The sequence below is a fragment of the Carcharodon carcharias genome, chromosome 2 (assembly GCF_017639515.1).
Source record: "Carcharodon carcharias isolate sCarCar2 chromosome 2, sCarCar2.pri, whole genome shotgun sequence".
In the NCBI taxonomy this organism is placed as follows: domain Eukaryota; kingdom Metazoa; phylum Chordata; class Chondrichthyes; order Lamniformes; family Lamnidae; genus Carcharodon; species Carcharodon carcharias.
In genome coordinates, this window is record NC_054468.1 from 77352027 (window position 1) to 77363070 (window position 11044).

An 11044-nucleotide genomic window follows, 5' to 3' on the forward strand; every position below is an offset into this window, starting at 1 on the left:
AGGTATCCAAGATTTCTGTTGAATTGTTCAGAAGTCTATTGAAGTTGTATTGTTGACAAATGAATGTTGCATCTACATTGTATAATATTCCAGTCTGGAGATTGGTCATGTTTTGCTAGATAACTTTCTGAGATCTACATTTGTGGCCCAGATGCAGAGTGAAATAAACAGAGTGAAATAAACAGGCCAACAGGATTAGATACTGAAGCAGCCCATGTCCAAATGCGGCAAGACCTGGACAATATCCAGACTTGGGCTGACAAGTGGCAAGTAACATTCACGCCACACAGACAATGACCATCACCAACAAGAGAGAATCCAACCATCGCCCCTTGATGTTCAATGGCGTTACCATCACTGAATTCCCCACTGTCAAAATCCTGGGGGTTACCATTAAACAGAAACTGAACTGGACTAGCCATATAAATACTATGGCGACAAGAGCAGGTCAGAGGCTAGGAATCGTGCGATGAGTAACTCACCTCCTGACTTCCCAAAGCCTATCCATCAACTACAAGGCACAAGTCAGGACTGTGGTGGAATACTTCCCACTTGCCTGGATGAGTGCAGCTTCCACAACACTCAGGAAGCTCGAAACCATCCAGAACAAAGCAGTTTGCTTGATCGGCACAGCATCCACAGACATTCACTACCACCACCGTCCATGACCTGTACACAATAACAGCAGTGTGCACCATCTACAAGATGCATTGCAGGAATTCACCGAGGCTCCTTCGACAGCACCTTCCAAACTCATGACCATTACCATCTAAAAGGATAAGGACAGCAGATAGATGGGAATACCACCACCTGGAAGTTCCCACATAAGAGACTGGCATGTAAAATTAAAGTGTATGGGAATGGGGATAGTGTATTGAGATGGATAGAAAACTGGTTGGCAGACAGGAAACAAAGAGTAGGAATAAACGAGCCTTTTTCTGAATGGCAGGCAGTGACTAGTGGGATACCGCAGGGATCGGTGCTGGGACCCCACTTATTCACAATATATATTAATGATTTAGATGAGGGAATTAAGTGTAATAGCTCCAAATTTGCAGATGACACAAAGCTGGGTGGGGGGGTGAGCTGTGAGGAGGATGCAGAGATGGTTCAGTGTGATTTCGACAAGCTGAGTGAGTGGGCAAATGCATGGCAGATGCAGTATAATGTGGATAAATGTGAGGTTATCCATTTTGGTAGCAAAAACAGGAAGGCAGATTATTATCTGAATGGCTATAAATTGAGAGAGGGGAATGTGCAACGAGACCTGGGTGTCCTTGTACACCAGCTGCTGAAGGTAAGCATGCAGGTGTAGCAGGCGGTAAAGAAGGCAAATGGTATGTTGGCCTTCATAGCCAAAGGATTCGAGTACAGGAACAGGGATATCTTGCTGCAATTGTACAGGGCCTTGGTGAGACCACACCTGGAATATTGTGTGCAGTTTTGGTTTCCTTATCTGAGGAAGGATGTACTTGCTATAGAGGGAGTGCAGTGAAGGTTTACCCGACTGATTTCTGGGATGGCGGGACTGACAAATGAGGAGAGATTGAGTCGATTAGGATTATATTCGCTGGAGTTCGGAAGAATGAGGGAGGATCTCATAGAAAGCTATAAAATTCTAACAGGACTAGACAGGGTAGATGTAGGAAGCATGTTCCCGATGGTGGGGTTGTCCAGAACCAGGGGTCACAGTCTGAGGATATGGGGTAGACCATTTAGGACTGAGATGAGGAGAAATTTCTTCACCCAGAGAGTGGTGAGCCTGTGGAATTTGTAACCACAGAAAATAGTTGAGATCAAAACATTGTATGCTTTCAAGAAGGAGTTAGATATAACTCTTGGGGCGAAAGGGATCAAAGAGTATGGGGAGAAAGCGGGAGCAGGTTACTGAGTTGGATGATCAGCCATGATCATACTGAATGGTGGAGCAGGCTCAAAAGGCCGAATAGCCTACTCCTGCTCCTAGTTTCTATGTTCTATGTTTCTATGTTCCCCTCCAAGTCACTCACCATCCTGACTTGTAAATATATCGCTGTTCCTTCACTGTTGCTGGGTTAAAATCCTGGAACTCCCTTCCTTAACAGCACTGTGGGTGTACCCACACCACATGGACTGCAGCAGTTCAAGAAGGCAGCTCACCACCACCTTCTCAAGGGCAACTAAGGATGGGCAATAAATGTTGGCCCAGCCAGTGAAGCCCATATCCCGTGAATGAATTAAAAAAAAAGAGCTTCTGCAGTAATTACATTCCTTTTTGAAACTTCTAAAATTTGCAGATAATCTTTCGAGACATGTAGCAAACTGAAGAAGTGCTAGTCTCATTCATCAGCCCATTGGGTGGAATCGTCCCAGATTTGCACTAAGTGCGGTAGTGGGCAGGAAAATGAATGTTTTACACACTGGCCACAACACTGCCTCATTAATCATGCATTCCCAGGAAACATGCCATTTCCATGACAGGTGGGCTCTCATTCGCCCACCATGCTATCACCTCTCCACTTCCTCATGCTGACCACCATATTTAAAGTGCAGCCACACACCCCACTCTCCAGACTCCTTACCCCCTTGGAACTCCTCCCCCGAGCTCCTCCTCCCCGCGGAATTCTTCTTCCCCCATGGACTCCTTCCCCTTTCCTGACTCTTTTCTCCACCCTTACTTCTCCCTCCGGCCTTACTTCTTTAACCTTTCGGAATCCTTCCCCCCTCCTCCACCCTTATTCCTTCCTCCCCACACCACACCACCCCCCCGCCCCACCCCCCCCACCCCACCCCATCCCCCCACCCCAGGACTCCTTCCTCCCCCTGTAATCCTTCCCCTCTCTGGACTCCTTCCCTTCTCTGGACTCCTTCCCCTGTCCCAACTCCTTCGTTTACAATTTCCTCCCCCCTTATACCTAACTCCCCAGCTGTCGTACTCTCCCCATTACCCCCTCCTCCCCTCCTACCAACCTCACCCCCCAACGCCTTCGTTCTCTCCCCCTCCCAACCTCACGCCCTCACTGACACACATTCCTTTCCCATCGAACCTTGGCCTTCCTCTCCCATCACCCCCTGTACATCTTCCTCTCCCACTTACAGCTGGACCTTCCTCTCCCCCAACCTCGATGATCATCCGTAACAGACCATGGCCAAGACATTGACGTCCCAAAGCAGACCCTCACCTTCCATGAGCTATTTTGTGGCAGGGCCATGTCCATCAGAATCCACCCAGCATGCGATGGAAGTTCCTCCCGGGTCCTGTTGCTGTCGGGCTTCAGCGTCTTCTGCTCCTCAGATGTCCACGATGTGAGCAAAGCCCCGGTAGTAGGTCCTGACTTTTGCATTTCACTCTTGGCAGGACGTGTTCTGCACTGCCCCATTTTCTCACCGCTGTGGGTGGTAAATTTGATGTGGGGGATGATTCCGACAAGCTGGGCTTATAATGAGATATAGATGTATTACAATTAAGTTCCTGATGTCTGACCGTGGGAAATGCGGCCCGCCATTGATTGGCAGAGTGGACGATTGAAAACTAGTTTCATGATGTTGTGAAACCGATTTTTGGCCTTTCCGCTATATTGTCTGCTCACACCATGACACCCAACACCCGCAGGCATGGAAAATTCCACCCACTGTGTCCACCTATTTCTCAGCTAATCTTAATTTTTTCTCTTAACTGCTCTTCTTTAAACGGAATTTATGAGTTTGGCAAATCCGCTGCTAGCTGAAAAAAAGACCATTCCATGGTACACACAATCTATCAACATAGGTAAAAGTGAACTAACATATTGTTGATGCTACTGTGGTATAACATCAACAGTGTAGCTATCCAAATGGTCACTCTATTTCTTTACAATGAATTATTGCTACAATTGGTCATTTATGCATATACATTCTAACAGCTTCGGCCTTAGTGGTTCTTGTCACTCAGCATGTTTAAACAGCTAACCAAACACAAGTAGCTTTAATCTTAGATGTTAGTATAGTAAGGAAACACAAACACGACTGGTCTCTGGTAGCTGCACAGCTTTTGTACAATACAGAGCCCCTTTTCCTCACTTCTGATTGACTGACATATTCCTTACCTATTGACTTGACTGCAGTACCTAACTAACATAATGCACTGAAAAAGATTCATACGGACTCGAAATGTTAACTCTGTTTTTTTTCTCCACAGATGCTATTAGACCTGCTGAGTTTTGCCAGTGGAGAGATATAAAATAATATATCATGCCCTGTATTACTCATACTGAGGCAGCTATATACGCAAGTTATTTCATACATTATTACTACTCATTGAACATTACTGCAGACATGGTCAAGAGACCAACAAACATATTATAGGACAGAGACATTCCATTTTCACTAGAACTTTTGCTGCTTAACCACACATGTTGTACTCAATAAAAAATCAATGCTAAGCTTTCCAAATGTCTCAGTTATTAAATGTAATATTTTACCTATTACAGCGCCAAACAGCTTAGGAAAGTCTCCAGTATTATTACTGATCTGTGCAGAATTAGTCATTCTCCAGCAGGCAGCACAATTTCCTCAGCACCTCAGGGCTATTGAGGGAAAAATCAAATCAGGCATCTCATTCTTCATCAATTAATACTACTGGAAGGCGTATTCAGATGTGCATTGGGTGAGGACAGGATCAGATTAAGCAGGGATTTGCTGTCCAGATTTAAGCATAAAGGGGGGTGTGGGGTGGCTAGGTGATGGATCAGTAGGATTGTACCCAACAAGTCAATGCCAGGAAAGGTTGGACAGAAAAGCCAAATATGCTAAAAAAAAAACACTTACGTTTCCTATGTCAACATTTTTAAGTTGAATCATTTAAGACCAGAATTGCCAAAAATTTTCCTCATTTTGCTTTTATCCAGGCAGGATTCTGAGATGATTTCAGAGAGTGGATTACAGCCAGTTAATTGCTATTCATTTAAGAGGTTTTCAATTAGGGTTATACTCGAACTGCACCACAAGTTGCAAATTTTGATTTCATGTTGGCCCATTCAATCATCCACAGGTTTTCAGTTAAATCTTGGTTGGCACCAGCTATGGATATTGTGAATATCATTGAATAATATCTCCAACAGTGATGTTTTATTTTATGTGTTTGTGGCACATCATTATTTAATGAGTACTGACTTCACAATCACCTTTCAAACTTCTAATCAAGTCTATATTGTTTGGTCTTTTGACAATGTCCAGTAAGATACCTCTGGGCTCTGCAGCAAGCTGAGAGATGCTACCGTTCTGCATACTGATGCTGCTGGGGCAAGGGATTGCACACCTTTGAATAAAATCTATCCAGCAGGCCAGCATCATTCTTCATCACTGTTGGTTAAATGACTATGCAATCAAGGACAGGAAGTTTCTGCTGCAAGCAATTCCTGAGTTAGAGAGGAAGTTTTGACGCCGCAATTTTTCCAACAGTTTTATTAATAAACTTTAAGTTACATGTGAATATAATTCAAAGGCCTGACTATTTGTTTTTACTGACAAGATACACTTAACAGGAACATTTTCTGTCCTCAGTTACATAACTATTTCACAACTTTAACATCCATAATGATAGAAGTTTATTTTGCAAAGTCGGGCAAGCTTCATATAATTCTGTCTACTAGCTACATTACATAATTGACTACACTCCACAAGTATGAAATTGGCTGTAAAGCATTGGGATGTCCTGTGGTCATGGAAGGTGCTATATTAACTGTACGTCTTCTTCAAATTTGACATCACCCAATTCTATGTTATGACTATGGTTTAGGTGTAAATTTTTAACTTGCTGTTCAGCTGTAAAATGGACAGCTGATCAGCAAGACCACTTTTACATCCTGGTGGTCAGTTCGAAAGTTAACCCTTGGTTTTCCTTTGAAGGTTGATTAATTTGAAATCTCTTATTTGTGGCCAGGTTACAACAAGGTCATGTCAAACTGAAAAGCCATTACTGTGATGTTGTCTTGCCACATGCCATCACCAGACCTTACATTTTACAGCACACTTACTCAGCAGACCCAAAGGTAGCGTAATTGTATGTTATTATCCTATGCAAACTGTTCAATAATGTAATGGAAAGTTAAGCGTTCCATTCAGGGATCATGATCCTTAGAAACCTAAATTATAATTTTGTGGAGTGGTGATCTTTAAACCTTAGACTGACCAATTTCAGGGATACCATGAGAAAAGTTGGGTTTCCTAATAGAAATTTCATTTCCATTTATTTCTCCATGTTTTCATAAACCAATGCAACAAAGAAAAACAATATATTCTAATTTGTCCATCTTGGAAATTGCTGTGATAGAGCACAGCTAGTAATTGAAGCCAGCAATCCAGAACATTTTTGCATTAATCTGTGTCCCTTAACAGAGGGAGACTCAAGATATCAGATATTCCACTTCATTTCCTGTGACTGTCAATGATCATTCTGAAGCCAAGTGTCAGGCTACAACATGCAGATAGCTTTAAGTGGGAAGTAGCTACTTCTGAAGTTAGGTTGAGGCTGAGACTTCCACAGCTTATAATCACACCCCCCCCATTTCTCTTTTTCCACACAAATCACTTCCTCACATCCACCCAGCTGATTCCTGCTTGGTTTAAAAATCTAAGACTGTGCCACCCTTGTGCCTTCACTGTTCTTTGTTTTGAGGGAATTAGTTCCCTTAATGCCTCTTTAATTATTGAGCCAATATCATTCTTATGCCCTTCTTTGACTAATTTCCAATGCTTCTTTGGCTTTTTGAACAGGTAGTGACCTAAATGCGGTTCACTTGCAGCGGAATTCAACCCTCAGCCACCCTGTTCATGCCAAAGGCCTGTGCTATGATATTTGGGCAGGCCTGTAAATAGTAGAGTAGCCTGGTCACTTACAACACACATATGGCTGATTATAGATAAAAAGTAAAGTCTTGCACTGGTTTTAAGGTGCTGATTAAAACTCAGGTATTTGCATGCTGAGGGCACATGTACTGAGCATTGAATGGCCTAACCACAGTTTCTTTTTAAATCAGCCCAGGGGACTCAGAGAGTGAGCTCCCACCTCAGCTGACAAAATGACTTCAGTCAACTGTCAACAGCTTTGTGGACCTCTGCTCATTGTCTCTCTCCCTTTCCCCTGGGCTCAACCTGCTTCAGCTCTGTGTTGTATGAGAACTGGCAGCTTTTAAGTGAAGGCCAGATTTAACTCATGCCTCAGACCGACATACCGAGCCATCATTCCTCCGACTTCTGGCATATTTTGGTTCCAAGCTAAGTTTCTAAACAAGGACACTTCCAGGGTAACTAATATCCTTTATTGATTTCCCTTAGATGGCCTGAAATGAAATTAGCTACACTCCCATTGCTTTCTCTTACCATCAGAACGCATTCAGTGACACCAGTAAAGCTGGACACAGTCCTAAACTCACATTTTCTGAAATTTTCAGTTTTTGACAAAGCGCCCTCACCCATAAACATCAACCTGCCTGTTGCCTCTGCCTGAACTGCTAACTGTTGATAGGGTGAGATGAAATATGGTGCAAGGTGGTTCGTCTGGAGCTTAAATGCTGGCATGGACTTGTGGGCTGAATGGCCTGTTTCTGTGCTGTTAAAAACTACTTAATTCTATGTGTTCCAGCATTTTCCACTGCTTGCTTCACTTCTTCTCAACTTCTTTTCTCATTGCCTTTGTAAAATTCACTGTCGTCATTCTTGTGCTAATTCTTTTGCAACCCTTATCACAAATTCCAATGTAAAATCCAGCATGAGAAGTTACACTGCAGAGTGATTGTTTGACAGAATCCAATTAGTGAACCTCACCTAGTATTTTTTGTTGCATTGTATCCTGAGGCACCAAAGTTAAAACTTCCCTGATGCAGGTATGATCTTGCTGAGACTTGATCCCCTGCCAAAAGGACATTTAGTTTTATAATGTCTTTTAAGTCTTTTCCCTTCAAATTAATCTCACAAAGTATTTGAATTAAATAGGAAGAAGCAGGCACTGGTCACAGGCATAGGAGCTTATGGAAAAAGCACAACAGAAGCTCCCTGCACTCTGCTCTGTACCAACCCTGCACTGAGCCAGTGTGATAATGTGAACAGCATTGCCCTAGAGTTATTAATCAAAACAGGCATTCTCTCTATGAAACTACTTTCTTATAACTACAATATGTAATTAATTCCTCTCAGGCATTTCCTCAGAGAGATTCAACAGAATCTAATTACCACGACCTTTGGAGCTCTGCAAGCAGCTCCTCCCACATGCAGTAACTCCCTCCTCACACGTCCTTCAGACACCATTACAACCACTAGGATCTACAGACATACACAAGGATGTGGCACCAGCAGATACAACGCAAATGGCAAAACAGATTGCAACTGAAGGCCAATGTCCCCGACAATTGAAGCATCCTGAACTAGCTTATGTTTTAGAATTAAGAGTGAAGGTATTGGTACATGGTTAATGAGCCAGCCAGGAAAATTTGACACAGATTTAATGCTGATGACATTAATATAAAGGCAAATCTCAGCAGTCTGCAGATAGCCCTTTATTATATGTATTGCACGTGCAATTTATCCCAAAGTGAACTGCAAATCATTTTCTCAATAAACCTAGAAGAATGAAAGTACAATACAATACATTTCTGTGAATGACATTCATTTAAGGCACAAGGGAGAAAATGGAAGTTTCAACAAATAATAAAAGGTAATGTTCCACATGATTGTTAAAGGGGCATTGTCACCATAAAATAATGTTTTGGAAATTGAGTCAGAGCACGTCACCAAAAAGTGTCCTGCTGGTGCCTTTTGATGTGGGGTTCTAAACAAATGGGAAAGTCTTTTAAATGGAGTCAGTGTCCCTTTAAAATCAGATACCGGGGAGTCAGGTAAAGGCTAATACTAGGACTTTAGTAAGGGTTTCAGATAACATTTATAAACTGCTTGGGCAACACTGTTGCTTTTTATGATGCCATCTGAACTCCCTCGATTAAGTTACAGTCTAGTAACTAGGTGTTCAATTATTCTATAAATATATACATAAAAAATTCACTGCACAATATTACTGTGTGCATGCTGTAGGGGAACAAGAACCTGGATCACGTGGATTCTGCTCACTATCCTATATAACATAATTTGCTGCAGCTGAACATCAGCTACACTTGTTTATGGGTTGTTGCTGTAACTATATTGTGTAAATGGAGATAGCTCTCTGCGTGACACAGCAAAAACAGACTCGACAGCACTATGTGTGTTAGTAGGCAGATCCATGCTTAAGGTGACACCAGCGCAAAATCCCTGCATTAGACAAATAACTGGAGCAGACTTAGAAACATACCCATGCATGTGGATAGAATTGTTTTCAAATCAGATCGTCAGACCAACTTCAATACTGTTCATAGCTCAGTACTAAACTTGTTACTACAATACTGTGATAATAGCACTTCGATGTGAAAGAAAACATAGACAGGATTCAACACACAACTACAGTACAATCATGAGCAAAAAGTATAATTAAGATTATTTGATTATATCTTTAGAAATCAGAAAACTAGACACCTCTCTCTCCTCTAACTCTACCATTGAGGTCCTACATCTTCTAACTTCATTTTCTCCATTACCTAAACACAAAACAAGCCTGGAGCAATAGATATAAATGTCATGCCACAGGGAACCCTCTTTAACACAGATTTTCACAAAAGGATTTCTTCATGGGTACAATAAGTACAAGCAAAGCAGCACTGCTGCTCCAATTCATTTTGATAAATCAGTCACCAGCACTCAAGCCTGAGGTAATTATCAAGGAAAATGTGCAGAAAACATAAATAAGCATAGTCCACATACCCTTTAACTTTCAGTGATATTCGTCCTGCTCAGTTGATGGAGGGACCACAGTTTTATAAAAGAGAAAAGACTTGAGACAGCCCCTGCTGTTGTCTCGGGACTTTTACTTTCTTTTCTGGGTGAGGTGTCTGTAAAAAAGGGAGGAACAGACTTCCACTGACAACCTCTGCGAGCCGACTACATAACACTGCTGAAACTCTTTAAGTTATTCCATTCTAACTGTGAGAGTCATTGACAGCAGGCAGATGCCGTAGAGGAGAGCTCTCAGAGGAACTCTGGATTGTGGTGGTGTTGGAGGGGGACCTCTGGGGGAGTTAATGACAGCCAATCGGAGTCTGGAAACTTTGGAGCGACACTGAGAGTAGCACATGACTTGGCTGGAGATACAATTGTACACACTAGGATTTAAAAACCAGTTTAGGCTGATCTATTATAAACATATTCTAAAAATGGCTTTCAGCAGATCAAATCAAAAGCAGTGTGCATGGATGAGGTTTTTTTTTTAACTCTGCGGCAATATGACATCTGCTTTCAGAAAGAATACAAGTAATATGAAGAAAAAAATCTCTTTTGTAAGTCAAGATATGTCAAATAATTTGTAATTTCGCTTGAAATTTTCTTCGCACTTTTCCTGGGCTTAGTGGAAGATGGGACTACTGCTGTTGGCTAGTACCTGGTAACTCAATCCTCAGGTGAAAAGCTAAATGGTGAGTGCCACCAGACCAGTTAAGATGGGGGGTGGGGTGGGGAGAGGTCAGCGGGAGTCCACGCCTCTGACCTGATGTCACCCCATGCATATTTGTCAGTGGATGCCATTCGTCAATGATTTGGAATTAGAATTACGGCTGATTCTATTTTTGATTAACCCAAGAGGCCACACAGCCCTGAAAGAGTAAAAAGACAGACTTGCATTTATACATTGCTTTTCTTGACCTCTGGTTGTCTATCTTCACATCCAGTGAAGTACTTTTGAAGTTTAGTCACTGCTGTAATGTAAGAAACATGGTAGCCAACATGCACTCAGCAAGCTCCCACAAACAGCAATGTAATAGTGACCAGATAATCTGTTTTTTTATGATGTTGATTGAGGGATAAATTGGTCTGGACACCAGGAATAACCCCTGCAGGGTTCAATTTATCAGTGTTTGATTATGTGAGTCTGTTTACTATTGATGCTCACTGTGCTTGATTGTTAAGCCTACGTGTAGACAGAGGGAAATAAGCAAATTGGAGAAGTTCC

General features: G+C 42.2%; 1 protein-coding gene across 1 annotated transcript in view; it reads right to left on the bottom strand.

Annotated features, from left to right (window-relative positions):
• Positions 1-10122, bottom strand: part of ppp2r3a (protein phosphatase 2, regulatory subunit B'', alpha) — a 421139-nt gene extending 411017 nt beyond the window's left edge. Inside the window, exon 1 of the mRNA XM_041173201.1 lies at positions 9805-10122. The gene's annotated coding sequence lies outside the window, so the exon portion shown is untranslated. The remainder of the gene's footprint in view (positions 1-9804) is intronic.
• Between the last annotated feature and the right edge of the window lie 922 nt (positions 10123-11044).